General features: G+C 35.6%; 1 pseudogene; it reads left to right on the forward strand.

The window, feature by feature from the left end:
- The first annotated feature begins 12,490 nt into the window (after positions 1-12,490).
- Positions 12,491-16,303, forward strand: LOC126723342 (probable purine permease 11; annotated as a pseudogene).
- The last annotated feature ends 4,192 nt before the right edge of the window (positions 16,304-20,495 follow it).

Below are 20,495 nucleotides of genomic sequence, written 5' to 3' on the forward strand. Positions count from 1 at the left end.
AGTCAAATTACCAACCGAACAGGGCATTGTTGAACTCCGCGGAGATCAAAGTAAGGCTCGGAGATGCCAAGTAGCTGCTATTGGGTGCAAGTAAGTGGAAGAAGTCAAACCAGTTGATTCGTTATAGCAGTTACAGTCTCCACCAAAGTACATATGTGAACGACTGGAAAAGATACCCATAGACCTCAGAGACAAATATTTCTAAGAAGGGGAAAGCCTCTTAATCTTAGAAAAAGTAGAGCTGATACTATTTCTGATAAACAATTTGGATGTGTTTGCGTGGAGCCCGTATGATGCGCCTGGGGTAGATCCAGAATTCATATGCCATCGACTTAATGTTAACCCCCAATGTCTTCCAAAGAAGCAAAAACCATACAGGCCTTCGGACGTCCACATAGAAGTAGCAAAAGAACAAGTGGATAAGCTTAAGGAAGCTAGGGCTATCAAAGAGGTTTACTATCCAGAGTGGCTAGACAACACGATAATAGTGAGAAAGAAGAATGGAAAATGGCGAGTATGCGTTGACTTCACAGACCTAAATAAAGCTTGTCTAAAGGACCCCTTCCTAGTACCAAAGATTGACCAACTTATTGATGCAACTTTTGGACACCCAAGAATGAGCTTCCTTGATGCCTTCCAAGGATATCATCAGATAGCTTTAGCTCCTAAGGGCCAAGAGAATACTTATTTTATTAGCCTTACGGGCAATTTTCATTGCAAGGTCATGCCGTTCGGGTTAAAAAAAGCATGGTCAACATATCAAAGGATGGTTACTAAAATGTTCAAGAAACAACTGGGGAGAAATATGAAGGCCTATATAGATGATATGGTGGTAAGGAGTAAGGTCGTTAAGGATCACCTTTCCGATCTCCTTGAAACTTTCGAGACTCTCCAGAAACATCGATTGAAGTTGAATGCCTCTAAATGTGCCTTTGGAGTTAGCTTGGGAAAATTTATAGGATACTTGGTTACACATCGAGGCGTTGAGGTGAACCCGGACCAAATTGTAGCATTACAAAACCTGAAGTACCCCTATGGGTGCAAGCAATTTTTTGGAGTTGCCACCTAGTTTTTGCAATGATTTAGAAACCATATATATAGTGTTCTTTTCAAGGAATGACCATTACCCTTACTACCAAGGCTATGGGTTTAGAGTTTAGGTACATTCTTGGGAAGGTGTTAAGCATCCAAGACCGCCCAACACTAAGGTTGCCTCCCATCATTGTGTCTTATATCTTAACTTTATTAAAAACAATTTCAATACTTGTATTCTAAACTCACACACACACTAGCATGCATCTAACATACAACATGGCATCATCATTACAAAACAACATATCATATCTATCCATAAAGCAATAAAGAGCCAAACCACACACATATACAAACCCTAACACTCATCTAGCATATGAAAACCCTATCATATATCTAAAGCAAGGTAGCAACTTAAACATGGCAATCACAAGATCATGTAAACATCCAAACTCAAAACCAAACATCATACAAGCAAATTCATCACATAATATGCATGTTCAATGCATGACCTACCTTTACTTAACTTGCAGCAACTCAGCACCTATGGCATTAATGCATGGGCATGTGAATGAATGACATGGTATTAAGATTGAAAAACAAGAAGATAAACCCTAATCTAGCATACAATAACAAACAAACATGTGAACAAAGAAAAGGCAACTCAAAAGCATATAAGAAGGTTAAAACAGAGGCATATTAGGTAAAACAAAGCAAAAGAAACAGAAAAATCAAAATTAGGGTTTCTGGGCACGAGAATGCGTGCGCATACCAGTTGTATGCATACGCATACTTCCTGTGTGCGCATACAAAAGTATGCGTACGCAGATACGCCTAAACCCTAACCCAAAAACAAACAAGCAAAAATGAAAACCCTAATTCTAGCAGCCAAACATGCTTAGAATATACAAGAAAACATAACCTACACTAAACAAACAAGTTACAATACAAATAAAGCAAGAAGAACAGATTAAACAGTAAAAGAAAGACTAAAAAAGAGAGAAAAAAAAAGTTAAAGCTTGATACCTAAAAAAGAGTTCCCAAGCTTGATTTTTTACTGTTCCCTTCGGTCAAATTTATCACAAGTCATTAAATAAATGATTAGTAATCTTAAACTCAAAGGATTGGGGCCAGAAAAGGTCATAATCAAATAAAATATGTTTTGAGGGTGTTTTGTGAAAAACTCCCTTTTGATTCACTATTTTCTAGTGAATCTTAGATTTCTCCCGTGGGATATGCGTTTGAATATATACCATGTAAGACTTTTTATAGTGAAAAAAATGGGGTTTGGAACGACTCCCATACAATGTGGGATTCATTCCAAACCTCAATTATTATTGTAGAAAACTTGTCTTTTTCATACTTTTTGAAACCCTAGCTGCATATGCAAGAGTGTGCCTGCATATGCATGCTTTGGCCTATGTACGCAGGCCACTGCCCACATACGTGGGCCGAGGGCCACTTTGGTTTTTTATTTCCAAAAATAGATTTTTACTCATTTAAGAAGTTATATTTTTCATTTTAACACTCCTCAAGTCAATTTGATATTTGATTGGGGTCTAAATTGGCATTGGGCCTTAGAGTTTGGGCATTATTGGGGAATGAGAGCCCAAGTTGTAATGGGTACAAAATACAATGTTTACACCCCCAAAAAATCCCAAAGAAGTCCAGCGCTTCATAGGTATGACTGCAGCACTCAATCGAATCATCTCAAGGTCCACAGATAAGTGTAGACCATTTTTCTAGTTACTGAAGAAATGGAAGGATTTCCAACAAATGCCAAGTAACGTTCGATGAGTTAAAGTTGTATTTATCTCGGGCTTCAATCTTATCCAGGCCGATGGCTAGAGAGATGCTGTAATGTATTTGGCTGTGACACCACGCGGTAAGCGTGTTTTTTTCAGATTGGATCAAGGTGTTCAGAAGCCGATCTTTTATGTTAGTAAAACTCTTGTGGAGGCTAAGACACACTATCTCCCTTTAGAGAAAGTTGCGTTAGCAATAATCCATGCTACTCGAAAATTGCCTCACTATTTCCAAGCTTATATAGTGGTAGTACTAATCGAGCGTCCCTTGCAAGCATTGCTTAGAAGGGCCGACTTCTTGAGAAGGATAGCAAAGTGGGGAGCTTCTTTACCCGAACCTCTATTAAGGGCCAGGTTTTAGCAGATTTCGTCGTGGAGTTCGCTCCAAAACACCACAAGGTCCTATGGGTGAAAGGAAGTAGGCCAAAAGAATCTTGGAAGGAGAAGACATGGCAAGTGTATGTGGACGGAGCCTCGAATTGTCGAGGAGTAGGAGTTGGTATCATCCTAATCTCTCTAGAAGGAATTAGAATGGAGAAGTCGTTCAGATTGGACTTCCAAGTATCAAACAGTGAAGCAGAATATGAAGCTTTCCTAGTGGGGCTTCGGATGTCTAAGCAATTTGGAGCAAAAAGGTTGTAGTTGCATTGTGATTCTCGGTTGGTTGACAGTCAGGTCAACAGTGAATTTGAGGCCAAGGATCAAAGGATGATGAGCTACTTGAAAGAAGTTGGAGTCTTAAAGTGTCAATATGAGAGGGTATAGATTTCACAAATCTCTAGGGGTAATAATAGTCATGCCGACCCTCTAGCCACTTTAGCCTCCTCCGTTGCAGATCCACTCTCGAGGAATGTATCCATCGAGCTCCTGCCATCTCCCAGTGTATTTCCTCTTGAGAAAGCTTTAATCTCAAGTATACACTCGTCTCCTAGTTGGATGGATCCATTTATGGCATACCTTCAAGGACGAATTCTTCCCAAGGCTAGAAAAGAAGTCGAGCAAGTCAAACAAAGATCACCCAGGTATTGGGTATCCGAGGAAGGGAAGCTTTACAAAAGGTCGTATTCAGGACCCTCTTTGCTATGCATGCATTGCGAGGCAGTCGAAGTACTTCTGGAAGAATTACACGAGGGAATATATGGAAGTTGCACGAGAGTAAGGTCTCTGACCCACAGAGCCCTTACTCAAGGGTATTGGTGGACAAACATGCAAAAGCAAGAGTAAGACTTCTCTAAGAAATGTGATCAATGCCAAAGGTTCACTCCTAGAATCCATCAACCCAGGGGCCTCCTTAATCCAATTTCCAGTTCAAGGCCATTTGCCCAGTGGGGACTAGATATAGGGGACCTTTTTCTAAAGCAATTGGCAATAGAAGATGGCTCCTAGTTAGGACAAACTACTTTACCAAATGGGCCGAAGTTGAGTCCCTAGCCAATATTCGAGATACTAACATTAAAAGATTCGTGTGGAGAAACCTTGTGACACGGTTTGGCGTACCCAAGGTCCCCCCCCCCCCCCAACATCTCCTTTAAAAAAATGGAAAATACTTTGAAATCATCATCGATTTTTATTTTTATTACTATGGCTCATACCGCACAAATTAGCAGTAAAAAAACCTACATATATGAGTTCTAATAATAATAATAACAACAACTAACTTAATAAATAATCAATTAGAATGTTTCCTTTTCTTTAGTTCTAAAACAAAATTCATTTATGACTTTATCAAACCAAAATCCTAAACGACCAAAGACTCAAAGTGAATCATAAGTTTCACAAAATCCACAAAGTCCGACTTCAACATCAAAACCGTAAGCTATTGTCACTGAATAAAAAATGTAAGCCCCCCTTTCTTGGTCATAACCTACTCATATGAGTTAGAATCAAATGGTACCATAATGTTGGAGTTATGTAGATGTTGTTGAAAGGTTGAAGGTAAATGTCATCGTTTTTTGTCTGAGTGTATTTGAGATGGGATGGCATGAAGGATTATGGGCATGTGTATATAAAGGAGTAGAAGTGAAAATGGTGAATGGAAATGCATAGAGTTTTTTGTGTATGAAAGAAATGAAAAGTCTTGAAATATTGAGAGTCCGTTTGGGAACAACTTGTTTAGTTAAAACTAAAATCTTTTTACTAAAAGTGTAGGGAAAAAAAAGTTAAAAGCTAGCTTAATAGTACAATAAGACCTATGAATAATACCAAAAAATACAATAAGACCCATGAATAATACCAAAAAGAAGCTAAAAACTCAAATAAGCTAAACTTTTTATCACATCCAAAATAAACTTTGAATCAAATAGTAGTCTTAAAATATTGAATAAAAAATGTAACAAAATAGAAACATTGAACCAAAAAAATAAAGAGTTTCTATTTTTAAATTTGTTCTTATCTTTGATGTGGCATTAGAGTATTTCAATTCTCTTTATAGAGTGTGCCACATGGCGAAACCCCATTCTCTCCTGCATGAGGTCTCTACTTTTACATATATATTGATTATTATACATATGAAGAACTCAAATCATATGTAACTAATGCATATTGGGCATGGTTTGAATTTATATATATTGGTTGGAGACTACAAACTTTACAAGAATCTTATATTAAAAAATTTTCAAAAAAAGAAAAGAAAAAGAGAATATATAAATTCTAAATTGATGTTGAAAGAATGTCAGGGGAAATGGGGGAATGGGTTGGTTAATAGCAATAAGGCCATGGACCTAACGATAAAAAGGGGGAAATGAGGGAAGAGTAGTGCAGACCCACCCTAACAGACCTAGGGAGACAAGCCGAGGAGCTAGTTGGAAAGGGGAGACCATGGCAAAATAAGGTCTAGTAGGAGTAATCAGATGAGGACCATTTCATCCTCAGCTACTTGTTGAGGACTACTTTGTCCGCGGCCATTTGCCAAAGGCCTTCCAAAGGTAGAGAAGAGGAGCAGGAATCCATTCAGACTAAAAGGTCAAATGCACTCGAGGATCCAGAAGAAATAGCATATGAACTCAGCAACCATCACCTCCACATTAAATAACCTCTATCTACTGGTCAGGCCACATTTATTAGCAAATGACCTATCTGAAAATTTTCTAACACCCATACTTCCATCCACCCTTACCTCAAAAGATGGAGAATAGTAGAATGAGATAAGTATCTCCCCCTCTCACCATCTACCCTACAGGTGGACAATAAGGAGGAGATCCTTTTTTATATAAATAAGAGTTGAACCCCAAGAGCATGGGATCTAGAAACCCTCACAGAAAAGTGTGAAATTTAAAAAAGATCAAGTGAGGAATAGTTGTATTAAAAAGTCCATCATCAGCATGCCCAAGGACAAGTAATGAATAGCATATCTAGCATTCTTCTTAAGTTCTCATTTTCCATTTGCATAAATTTTTTTCTTTTTGAATTCTATATTTGTACAAGTTCTTGACCCATACTTATAAATTAATTGTGACGGTTACTACCTTATTAACTCAAAGGAAAAGTGACCCACACAAATTGAATTGACTTGTAGGACGTGCCATAAGGTCTCAAGTTCCATTTACCACTAGGTTTATACCAAAAGAAAAAAACCTTACTTTTTGATAGGGGTGTCAATTCGGGTTAGCGTGTCGGGTTCGTGTTGTGTTGAGGTAGGGGTATTCGACTAAATGGCTTAACCCTAACTTGATCCATTTAATAATCGTGTCATGATCTTTCAACCCTAACCCGACCTATTAATAAAGCGGGTTGACCTGACCCAACCCATTTGACATGCTTAATAAAAGAATCGTGTTGGGTTGACACAAATGTAACACAACCCATTTCAATCTGCATAATATTAAATATAACATCCATCTATAAATAATTTTTTTTACATCCCAAAAAACAGTGCATATACTTCAAGTCTTCAACCCACATTCAAAATAATATAGTTCAACAAAAATATAACTTTCATCTAGAAATAAGTTCTTTACACTCCGAAAGAAGTGCATACAGTCCAACCCAAATTCAAAATAACAAAGTTTAACAAAAATAAAATAACATAGTTCAACAAAAATATAATATCCTTGGAACTTGCCAAATGCAAAGTTCTATGCCAAAAATTAAAAAAAAAGTATTAGTAGTTCTAGGGTAAGTAAAGTTTCAATTTCCAATTATATCCCTTGTAAATTGTTGTAATTACTCACTTTTCTTTTAAATTTAAAATATATGTTGGATATGAAAGGTATTTGACAAATCTAAAATAAAATAAATATTTATTTTATACAAGTTAAATGGGTTGTGTTAAGTGGGTCATTTCGGGTTGACACAATTAAATTGACGTGTCAAACGTGTCTATTACGGATTATGCAGGTTGACCCGCTTATGACATGTTTCTTATTATGTTGCTTTCGGGTTGACCCCTTTATGACCCAAACCCATTAAGGCCTAACCCTAACCCGAAAAAACCCGTGTTGGGTTCATGTCGTGTTCGCGGGTTGGGTCGAACATTGACACCTATACTTTTTTAGTATGGTTTTAAAAATGGAGCTGTTCAATGAACTAAAAAAATGAGAGGTTTAAGATATTGAAGACAAACTATGATAATTTCACTATTAATTTTATATTTTTTGAAGTACAAATAAATGGATTAAAAGTGTAAAATTAGAACAACTGACTAAACAAATACTTAATATCTTGAGAAACTTAAACAATTTTTAAATGTATTTCACATTTTTTTGGACAAATAAAAACAATAAAACATAAATAAATAATCACAAATATGTGTCTGTGTGTCTATATATATATGATGGTGCATAGTTTGGATTTTAGAGGATGAAACAAATTTTCAAAACGGTGCTCAATAGGGGTGTGCATGAGTTGGGTTGAAGGGTTTTTTCAACTCAACCAACCATGGTGTGGGTTAAAAAGATCCAACCCAATCCAAACCAACCCACACAAGATCAAGTTGGGTCAGGTTTGACCCATGGGATTGATAGTTTTTTTTTTAATTACAATTATTATTATTAAATTGAGCATTAGAATAACACCACGACAAATAAGAGAAAATTATAATCAAATAATCCTAAGCACAACATCAAACCAACACAAACTATACGAGGAAAGCTTAGGGTTTGGGTTTTATTTAGGAAAATGAGCAAAAAAAAAAAAAAACAAAATTATATAATATATTTTTAAATATGTATTAAATATAAGTAGGTCAGGTTGGATTAAGCGGATTTGTGATTCTAATGACCTAAACTCAACCCGATCCACAGAAAAATAAATAAATAAATCACAACCCAATCCAACCCATCAACTCCTAAAAAACGACCCAACCTGGTTGGATCGGGTTGGTTGCGTGGTATAGCTTGATGGATTTAAATAAAAAGGGTACCGTACGGTGGAGTACAGTTTGGGTAAAACGATGCCGTTTGTTAGCCCAACTGTTTCAGTATGCGCCTTTAGCGCCAACTCCCACTCTCTTTTAAATGAACGATTATTATTATTATTTTATATATATTTATATTTATATTTAAACAGAGCTCCTTCACACTTTTTTGAGACGAGAAGAAAGACAACCAATTGCCCATAGGAAGAACAAGAAATTGTTGCAAATACTATTTTGGTAAGCTTCTTTTTGCTTTAGGTTTTAATTTTCTTGTAATTGCTGTTTTTTTAGTTTTTTTTTTATCTAATCGAAGAAGAACAAGCAATGCAATTGCATCAACGCAGTGTCCACAAATACTGTTCATCTCCTACCTTTGATCCTCAAACAGTGAGGTTTCTTCTTCGTTTCTTGACTCCTAAAATCTCAAAACCTCTTCTTCACCTCAGTAGCAACATGACCTTCCATTTATTTTTTGAAATACAGGGCTCTAACCATTTGGCACTGTTCATTTGGCACACACAAATACTGTTCATCTCCTACCTTTGATCCTCAAACAGTGAGGTTTCTTCTTCGTTTCTTGACTCCTAAAATCTCAAAACCTCTTCTTCACCTCAGTAGCAACATGACCTTCCATTTATTTTTTGAAATACAGGGCTCTAACCATTTGGCACTTTTCATTTGGCACACACAAATACTGTTCATCTCCTACCTTTGATCCTCAAACAGTGAGGTTTCTTCTTCGTTTCTTGACTCCTAAAATCTCAAAACCTCTTCTTCACCTCAGTAGCAACATGACCTTCCATTTATTTTTTGAAATACAGGGCTCTAACCATTTGGTACTGTTCATTTGGCACACACAAATACTGTTCATCTCCTACCTTTGATCCTCAAACAGTGAGGTTTCTTCTTCGTTTCTTGACTCCTAAAATCTCAAAACCTCTTCTTCACCTTAGTAGCAACATGACCTTCCATTTATTTTTTGAAATACAGGGCTCTAACCATTTGGCACTGTTCATTTGGCACACACAAATACTGTTCATCTCCTACCTTTGATCCTCAAACAGTGAGGTTTCTTCTTCGTTTCTTGACTCCTAAAATCTCAAAACCTCTTCTTCACCTCAGTAGCAACATGACCTTCCATTTATTTTTTGAAATACAGGGCTCTAACCATTTGGCATTGTTCATTTGGCACACACAAATACTGTTCATCTCCTACCTTTGATCCTCAAACAGTGAGGTTTCTTCTTCGTTTCTTGACTCCTAAAATCTCAAAACCTCTTCTTCACCTCAGTAGCAACATGACCTTCCATTTATTTTTTGAAATACAGGGCTCTAACCATTTGGCACTTTTCATTTGGCACTTTTCATTTGGCACACACAAATACTGTTCATCTCCTACCTTTGATCCTCAAACAGTGAGGTTTCTTCTTCGTTTCTTGACTCCTAAAATCTCAAAACCTCTTCTTCACCTCAGTAGCAACATGACCTTCCATTTATTTTTTGAAATACAGGGCTCTAACCATTTGGTACTGTTCATTTGGCACACACAAATACTGTTCATCTCCTACCTTTGATCCTCAAACAGTGAGGTTTCTTCTTCGTTTCTTGACTCCTAAAATCTCAAAACCTCTTCTTCACCTCAGTAGCAACATGACCTTCCATTTATTTTTTGAAATACAGGGCTCTAACCATTTGGCACTGTTCATTTGGCACACACAAATACTGTTCATCTCCTACCTTTGATCCTCAAACAGTGAGGTTTCTTCTTCGTTTCTTGACTCCTAAAATCTCAAAACCTCTTCTTCACCTCAGTAGCAACATGACCTTCCATTTATTTTTTGAAATACAGGGCTCTAACCATTTGGCACTGTTCATTTGGCACACACAAATACTGTTCATCTCCTACCTTTGATCCTCAAACAGTGAGGTTTCTTCTTCGTTTCTTGACTCCTAAAATCTCAAAACCTCTTCTTCACCTCAGTAGCAACATGACCTTCCATTTATTTTTTGAAATACAGGGCTCTAACCATTTGGCACTTTTCATTTGGCACACACAAATACTGTTCATCTCCTACCTTTGATCCTCAAACAGTGAGGTTTCTTCTTCGTTTCTTGACTCCTAAAATCTCAAAACCTCTTCTTCACCTCAGTAGCAACATGACCTTCCATTTATTTTTTGAAATATAGGGCTCTAACCATTTGGTACTGTTCATTTGGCACACACAAATACTGTTCATCTCCTACCTTTGATCCTCAAACAGTGAGGTTTCTTCTTCGTTTCTTGACTCCTAAAATCTCAAAACCTCTTCTTCACCTCAGTAGCAACATGACCTTCCATTTATTTTTTGAAATACAGGGCTCTAACCATTTGGCACTGTTCATTTGGCACACACAAATACTGTTCATCTCCTACCTTTGATCCTCAAACAGTGAGGTTTCTTCTTCGTTTCTTGACTCCTAAAATCTCAAAACCTCTTCTTCACCTCAGTAGCAACATGACCTTCCATTTATTTTTTGAAATACAGGGCTCTAACCATTTGGCACTGTTCATTTGGCACACACAAATACTGTTCATCTCCTACCTTTGATCCTCAAACAGTGAGGTTTCTTCTTCGTTTCTTGACTCCTAAAATCTCAAAACCTCTTCTTCACCTCAGTAGCAACATGACCTTCCATTTATTTTTTGAAATACAGGGCTCTAACCATTTGGCACTTTTCATTTGGCACACACAAATACTGTTCATCTCCTACCTTTGATCCTCAAACAGTGAGGTTTCTTCTTCGTTTCTTGACTCCTAAAATCTCAAAACCTCTTCTTCACCTCAGTAGCAACATGACCTTCCATTTATTTTTTGAAATACAGGGCTCTAACCATTTGGCACTTTTCATTTGGCACACACAAATACTGTTCATCTCCTACCTTTGATCCTCAAACAGTGAGGTTTCTTCTTCGTTTCTTGACTCCTAAAATCTCAAAACCTCTTCTTCACCTCAGTAGCAACATGACCTTCCATTTATTTTTTGAAATACAGGGCTCTAACCATTTGACTCTGTTCATTTGGTCCCCAACGCAACGTCTCCACAAATTACTGTTCATCTCCTACCTCTTCTTCACCGCACCTTTCTGTATTTTATTTTAATTTTGATTTGCAGGAGATGCTGTCTCTCTTGTTCCTCTTCTTCTTGATGTGTTTCTCTTTGTAGCTCAACTATGTTATATTAACCCTTGTTCTTCTTATCATCATTCAAAGTGGAACTAATGAAAATTCTTGAAAAGCTCCACTTTGATCAGGAAATTGACACTTATGACTTTATGTTTGTCTTCCTGTGCTTCTGAAACAGATATTATGAGGTGTACTATGTGCAGCCAAATCATAAAAAAGACATGCGTAACTGATTGTCCTTTCAAAAAATATTTTGGAGATCAAAATAATGAGACGTTACGGAAAATCAGAGACCATTGCACACTCAAATTGATGAGAGAATTTTTGACTGATGATTATCCTACTGATGAAATCAAGGAACGGGTTATAGAAGGGTGGTATGGCTGCGTCAATAAAGAAGGTTCCCAGACAGTGCCATGCGAGACATGCAAAGCCCTGCCTGAAGTACATTTGGCTGCGCAAATATTGTCAAAGATGAAAACGGGAGTTCAGTAGTTACATGGGCTTGTTATTGGGCTTTCAGAAGAAAAATCATTTGTAATTGGGCCACCTGGTTTGGTCGGCCCAGTTTGATAGTTTCTGCTTTAATGCTATTTTAGTTTGTGAAATTGTTCTTTCATGTGCATTTGTCAAATTTGTGTTGTTTACTTGTCTTTCGGAAAAGACTTTCACGGAGTGCGTGTTTTTTTTTTATGAATAAAAAAAATTTCCGTGGAGTGCGTGTTGTTGCTTGCATGTATTGTAAACTCTGAATTTGTAATGAAATTGTTCTGTTATATTTTGTGTTTTCGAAATATTAATTATTACTATTATAGTTTAACTAAGTTACCTTGGGACATATATTGTTAAAGGATGACATTTGAGGCCTCAGGCTAGAGAGCAGATTGCAGTAGCAGCAGATAGAAAAGGAAAACAGAGAAGCTACAGGTCGTATTGTATAAATAGTTCTAGGGTTACAAGTAGTTTAACCTTGATGTAATTAGTTAGTTAGTAGTGGACGTGTTAGCTCTGTATTGGTAGATTGTTATTTAGTTAGGTTGTTAATAGTCAGTCAGTTTTTCACGCCTATTCTCATTGTATATAGGAACAGAGTTCATTTTATTTAATACACAGATTCATTCACATACAAACTTTTCTCTCTTTCTCTCACTCTTTCTGGTCTCCATGAGTTCCACCATTGTTGAAGGTGTATGTGCTTGAATTCTAACATATATTAATAAACTTTTTCAGAAATATTTTATGCAAAAATGAAAAAGTAATTGATTTTTTTAAAGCTTTTTCAATTTCTCATACAAAGTTTCCTAAAATATATTATTAGAGCATATATTAACAGACCCTTACTACTGCTACTATTATTATTATTTTTCAATGTCCTATTACACAAGCTCGATGTGAGTAACTTCTAAGCTTTTTGAAGTTTCAGTCAATCACTGATTGAACCAATTCTGAATCTCAAATTTCTTCTGCTTATGAATCTGCTATGGTGAATTGAATTCTGGTGCTCAATTTCAGTCTGGTGGTGCCAGTTCTTCATTAACAATTTCACAGGTGCATTTCCCCTTCTACTCCTAGCATAGATTCCAAACATTCCATTTTTTGGGGCAGTATTGTTGATAGACAAGCTTTTGCATCTAAAGGTTGGATCTTGGACACTGGGGTAACTGATCATATAGTCCATTCAATAACTCATCCTACCACCATTACTCTTGTCATCAATACTGTTGTTCATTTATCTATTGGAAAAACAACATTTGTAACTCAAATAGGCACAGTTAAACTTAGTGAAACTCTTATCTTGACTGGTGTACTTTGTGTACCTTCTTTAGTTTCAACTCAATTTCTATTAGTTATCTTACAAAATCTTTATTTTGCTGCTTTTTCTTCATTTCTAACTTGTGGTTTATTCAGGACCTTGCTCATTGGATCATGATTGCTCTGGGTAAAGAACAGGTAGTCTCTACTTCCTGCAGCAAGACTTCAAGTCAGATATGTTCAAATCAATTGTTTCTTCTATACATACATGTCCCCTAAATGCTTGGCACTATTGTTTAGGTCATCCCTCTAATGAGAAATTAGCCCTTCTTAATAGGGCGCTTCCTGTTGTAAATAGCAATAAAGATGATCTTCGTATGATTGGTCCAATTGCTAAGCAAAAAAGGCTTCCTTTTCGTTCCTGTACTAATGTTTCTCATGCTTGTTTTGAACTCATACACTGATTTGTGGGGACTCTTCTCCATTCCTACCATTGATGTTTTCAAATTCTTTCTTACAATTATTGATGATTATTCCAAATGTACTCGGGTATACTTGCTTAAATCTAAGTCTGAAACTCAGTCCCATGTTGTGCAATTTGCCACTTTAGTTGAAACATTTTCTTTCTCATTGTGGGTCAAGCTGCTGCTGTTCTTCTTCGGAGACTTAATTATGACCAGGGTGGAAATAGTAAATGGATGGCTACTCTTGTCCAAATTGCTGCCTTCCCAATCCTTTTGATCGCATTCTTTCTTATTCCTTCCTTCAAGGAGCCTTCAACTTCTTCAGCCCCACGCTCTTTTAAAATTCTTGCCTTGATCTACTTCTCTCTTAAGAGTGCTCAAAGCAAGTGACAAAATGATGTATTCCTTTTTTTGGTTTGTTTTTGTTTTGTTTTTTTTTTTTTTTTTTTTTTTTTTTTTTTTTTGGATAACACAACATGATGTATTCTGTTGGACTCTTCTACCTCCCTGCCTCTACTTACTCCCTCATATGTGCAACATTAACAGCTTTTAATGCAGTTTTCTCAAACTTAATCAGTTCTAAAAAGTTCATTGCTTTAATTCTTAACTCTGGTTGTCCTCTCATTTTCATCTTTCCTGATTGTAGTCAATGATGACTCTGATGGACCATCAGGAGTTTCTAAGTGGCATTATATAATTGGTTTCCTTTATACCCTTAGAGCTTTTGCACTTCACTCTCTTTGCCTGTCCCTGATGCATCTTCCCTTCCAAAAGGTTCTAAAAAGGGAAACATATTCGGTGGCTCTGGATATGCAAATCTGTACAGCACTTGTTGCCACCTGTGTTTCTATTGTGGGAAATGGAAGACTTTTTGTATGGAAATGGTAGGTTTTGCTGGAGGAAGAGTTTCTTATGTTATGACCTTGGTTTGGACACCTGTGGCTTGGTAGGTTTGTTCTGTTAGTGTTGTACTGTTGTGGACTTAATTTGTACTTGTATCATCTCTATCAGTACTGCTTCTTTGGATATTACTCCTATTGTTTCCGTGATAGTCTTCCATGATAAGATGAATGGCATCAAAGAAATTGCTATGCTTTTGGCTATTTGGGGTTTTGCATCTCATATTTAGTAGAATTATCTTGATGATTCTAAGGCAAGGTGATCGCAGAACATTGTTAGTGAGTCTCATAATGACTCACCTTGTTGATTTCTGGTGCAATCTTTTGTGCTTGTGACCTTGGCATCATGTGAATGGTTTGGGCAGGCAAGTTTCTGTAGAGGAAGGAGAAGCCAAAGCGACCATGACTTGAATGTTTTGTTTATTGAAACCAGTGCCAAGGCCAGCTTTAATATTAAGGTAAGCAATTAGTTTCCTCTACTTGGATAGCTAATTATACAAATGTTAAAGGCTTGTTGATAAAATGTAAATGCACATGATTTTGTTTGGGCTCACTCCAAACACTAGAGACTTCATTTTCGAAAAGAAAAAGGTTTTAGTGAATCATGCGAATGATCTGACCATCAATGATTCTGCTATATTTCTCTTTCAAAGGGTAAAATTCGTTTATTGGTCTCTTTTGAATAAAGGAGAATATCTAGATGTCAAGAGTTCATACATACTCAATAGTTACAACAGCTGTTTCATGCTTAGCTGAATTTCTGGTCTCCTAAAATATTTCATGTCTCATCAATGATTTATGTTGCTATAATCTGATTAACACAATGACAGCATATGATTATTTCTTTCCCAGCAACCAAAAAAAAAAAAAACCCTCTTATGTAAGCTTCTTATTGTTTTTGTATTGCTAAAAACCTCATAGTCATGCAACTTAGTTTTCATTATCAATCCCTTGTCAGGAACTTTTTACAAAGATTGCAGTAGCCTTCGGAATGGAAACACTTTTTTTGACCAATCAAGAAGACATGGTTGATGTTTTCGAGACCCCCCAGGTGAGTTTATTGATATTGTTTGGGCGATTAAAGATAACTACGGTGAGGTGAATTGGGAATTATTTGCTATCACTGCCTGGAGTCTTTGGAATAATAGGAACAATGTGAGACACGGGGGACAGTGTAAAAGCCAAGAAGTGATTGCCAAGGAGGCCGTAGAGTGCTGGAAAGAAGTGCAGACTGCAAACCAGCCCCAAGAAACATCCCCTGCACCTGATGAACACCCTTGGGCACCCCCTAAACAGGGGTGGTATAAGGTTAACACAGACGGAGCAATCTTTAAGGACATAAAGTGTTGTGGCATAGGTGTGGTCAATAGAAATGAGGGGTCAATTAATGGGGGCTATGAGCAAGAAGGTGGAACTGCCTTTGGGTGTGCTGGAAATCGAAGCCAAAGCTGTGGAGGAAGGAGTTTTGCTAGCATGGGATCTTGGGCTTAAAGGGATAATTATAGAAACTGATGCTCAACAGGTGACTTTTTCTCTGAGGAGCCATTGTGTGTCACCGAGTTCTATTAGGAAAATAATTGAAGGAATCATACTGGGTCTGAGATGTTTCAACGCATGGGAGGTGTCCCATACCCGTAGGAGTGCAATTGTGCTGCTCATATCATGGCTAGACAAGCCAAGTTTATGAATGAGTGTAATCTCTGGGTAGAAAAGACTCTGCCCATGATAGCTGACCAAATTCAATCTGATGTATCTCACTGTATTTTGAGTTCAAGTTAATGAAAGGTTGACAATGATGTTTATAAAAATAAAAAAATAAATAAATAAAAAAAGACATGGTTGATGTCAATCTCAAGGCTAGCAATGCATTTGCAATGCAGTCACAATCATAGTCAGGAGGATGTGCATTTTGATACATGTTGTGGACCTAGGCTCCAACTTCTTTGTCCCATATTAAATGTCTTATGAATTATATCGTGTTTGTAAAGTCCTCGTTGTCCTCTTTTGTAGCTTTGCCCCTCTTTTTGGTTGGTTGCTAAAGGATTTATGTACCATTTGGTAAATTTTTAGAAAATTAGTATCTTCAGTGAACTTAACTACAAATTCTTTTTCTAAAAATGATTATATGCGATACAACTGTTTGGGTCTATCCTTTATTTTGAAAGAATCTTTCTGTCATGTTAGGTATGTGTTAAAAAGGTGACTTCTCCGCTCCAATTTACAATTCTGTCTCCTATTAGACAGATCTCCTCTCCATTTCTAGTTCAAGAGCATAGCCCTTCCTCACTCAAAAATCAGAACAATTAAGTGCATGTGACTACTTCACTCGAGGAGCTTGTAACATTCTCTATTTACCCTTCCAAGGCTTAAAGTTTTAGATATTGTCATCCCTCAAGTTGCACTGATTCTCCTCACGGGATGTATGTATTCTCATTCTTATATTATTTAATGTACAGATCTCAAAGTTATATGGGGTATGCACATGGTGCGAAAAAGGATATATGTATTCTCTGATTCTCATTCTTATAAAGTTTAATGTACAAAATCCAAAGTTATACAGGGTATTCTCATTGTGAGAAAGAAGATTGATATATTGAATGCATAATATATTTTATGAGTTAATTACAATCTTAAAATTGATTATTGGAGAGGCTAAGAGAGACACCTTATGCCCCCATTGACATGACAAGAAGTTAAAATGAAATTGTGAGCTTTCTGTAAAGCTATAACTGGTTTTACAATTTTACAACCAATGATTTTCAATCATTAAGTTGGCAAAGACAAAGAAAAAACAATAATATTTCTCCATTTCTCTTGGTTATGGAGTTACTCCAGCTTGAGTTATTACAACAGACCCGCAAAGAATTCAAATGCGATTAGATGAGTATATGAAAAAAGATAAGATTAGGACCTAAAAGAAAAATTACCAAGGAATTTCATATCATGAATAACATTGGCAAAACAGAGAGCATGTATCATATATGGGAAGTAAAAATTAATAATAGTAAGAATCAGGCAAATCAAAATCTCTGCTACTAGTATAAGAAATAAAGACCAGATAAAGATTTTACGAAGCTTGGAAGAAATCATACCACAAATCCTAGAATAAGATGAAATACCCTCTTGAAATTTTCTCTATAAATATTCATCTACTTACAATAACCATAGTTTCCATCAAATTTTATGAAACTTAGTTTGTCACATTACCCAGTGGTACGGACCCTCCCTATCCTAAAGTGACCAAGTCTGTGAATTTCCCTAAAACAAATAGGCACCAAAGCAAACAATAGCTGAGACGTTATTGCAGAAAAATCTGTTCAAAACCTTAACCAGCTCTCACTCCACATAGATTAATAACCAGACCTCCCCCAAAATTCTATCACAATTCCAATGCATAACAAATCAACAATTTACTGATCCATCAACAAATGACAGAGATTGAAGAGGAATATAGAATTAAATTTTAAAAAATACATTATCCATATGATATCATTTCTAAATCACACATAACTTACTGAAAAATTATTTTTGATATAAATAACTAGGAGCTCAAGCACTCTTGAGTGAAACTAGGCTCTCAACGTACACCACAGCTTCTCTTGGGATGAATGATTTCGGAAACTCTGGAATTTGAAGTTTCCTAATTTCTTTAGAACCAATGTTATACAAGACTATTGCGCCATCGTCACCAACAAGAAGAAGCATTCCATTCTTGGAAAATTGTAGGGGCTTGTGAATTCCTAACAAGGGTCCTACAACAAGTTGTTTGGTCCAAGAATCCTCAACCCCATATTCACGCATCACCCATTTATCAAAGTATTTCTCTGTCATAGTCATAGTAAACTCCTTATAAACAGCAAAAGCAAGGCAATCATTGAACACAGAAAAAACTTTGTTCCTCTGCATACTTGAAACACTATACTCCTTTTCAGCGGGGGAGCTAAGAATTTAAGTCGAGGGCAAGATTAAAAGATAAGATTAAAAGTAAAAAATTAACCTAAAAAAATTAATCAATATTAATAGCAAAATAAATAAACTACTATATTATAATGTAATTGTCATACAGAATCTAACATAAAATGTAAACTTTAATTTATTTTTTTACATTTAGCTTATTTTACTCAATTGCCTTCGATAATTTTTCATATTTTGAAACCATTGCATGATTTCTTCATACTCAATAGTCTTGAATATATTTTTCTCAATATATGTGACTAAACAATCATTTATCCATTAATCTTCTATTTGATTATGTAATCAATTTTTAATTATGTTCATTGCCGAAAAAGCTATTTCAACAATAGCTGTTATAACTAGTAAGATCAACGTCAAAGTCACTAATGAGTAAACTAATGAATATGAAACATTTTTTTTTTTAATCATTGGGACCCATTGTTTTATATTATAATTGTACGTTTTTGTTTTTAAAAGTCCATCAGGCTACTGTGTAGTGTGTGCATACTCTTATCCTATTCAATGTAGAGTTTTTTTTTTTTTTAATCATTATTAAATGGGACCCATTGGTTTTATATATTAGAATTGTAGTAGGAGGAGAAGTCTACTGAGAAAAGGTATCGTGAATTGATTCTTTTTTTTTTTTTTTTTTTGTCTTTTGTGTCAAGGGGGAAATAAGGCATTTTAGGTCATTATAATATTGTAAGTAAAAAAATTTGAAAGTTCAGAGGGGGCACCTGCCCCCACCCCCCCCCCTCCCCCTCCCTCTGCCCCTACTCCTTTCGGCTCTCGGTATTTTCATTTGCGCACATGTCTTTTTTCTTATTCTTTTTCAAAATGCAAATTGCAAATTTGCACCAATTTTGCAAAATGGATAAATACCCTTAATTTTAAAACTATATAGCAAAATACTTCTCTTTCTAAAATATTTAATAAAATGTCCCTGTTTTGGAACTTGAGTTCTGTGTAAAACTCGATATTCTTTAAATCTAGTTTTACTTATATTTTTAAGTAGAACTTGACGTTAACAATGTCAAAATTTAAATAGCAAATTATGCATAGAACTCGACATTGCTAATGTCAAATTTCACTTGTAACTCAATTTTATTAAAATCTAATTATAAAAATAGAAACATTTTGCTAAATACTTTGAAAAGATAGGTATTTTGCTATATAGTTTTAAAATTAAGGTTATTTACCCATTTTGCCCCATTCCGATTTGTTTGTTTATATTACGCACACTTACCCTTGTTATCGCAGGTGGTTCAAAAATTATTGTTTTCAATGGACTTTTTTTTTTTTTTTTTTTTTGGTGGATAGGTATTGTTTTTATGGTTGATTTGGCAGTGTGGTGCTGTTAACTTTGATTGGACTTGAGTTGGATTAATTAGGTTTTAAATTGGTTCTTTGTGCGGGTTGGTTTTTTCAAAAATTAAAATTTATGGTGAAAAAGTAAATTTATTCAAGTTAGACTCTTCAGCTTTGGGCTGAAACATACAAACAAGATATGCATAAAAAATTAGAGACATAAGCTCTAAAAAAGTAATTAAAATGAAAAATGCTCAAAATATTACCTTAAAATTCTAGTTTTAATAATATAGGCATTATACTATATTTTAAAAGTTCCATTTGGTTAGACATTTTGGAAGATTAAAAGAGCATTTTTAAAATTCAAAACTCTATTTTGCAACTACAACTCCTCATAATTTTTTTTTACAAACGCTCATTTTAAACTCAAAACACAATTTTCCAACAATTTGTACAAATGCCCCCAGAGAGAAGAAAAACCTGCTACAATTCTAAACTTATATAGTATTTAAACTTAATGAAACATATATGTGTTCCCACACACACGCATATATATATGGTAATATTTAAAATAAACTCCTTTTAGTAACATCATCTCAAAAAATATAAAGCAATTATTATAACTAAGCATTTTAGATTTTTTTTTTTTATTAAATTACATTTATCATACGTATATCACCATATATTGTTGTTGAATGCAAATGAATTATATATGTTTCATTGCATAAAACTTATACATTTAAAAAAAAAAAAAACTTTTAAAT

Source organism: Quercus robur, chromosome 4, assembly GCF_932294415.1.
Source record: "Quercus robur chromosome 4, dhQueRobu3.1, whole genome shotgun sequence".
NCBI classification, from domain to species: domain Eukaryota; kingdom Viridiplantae; phylum Streptophyta; class Magnoliopsida; order Fagales; family Fagaceae; genus Quercus; species Quercus robur.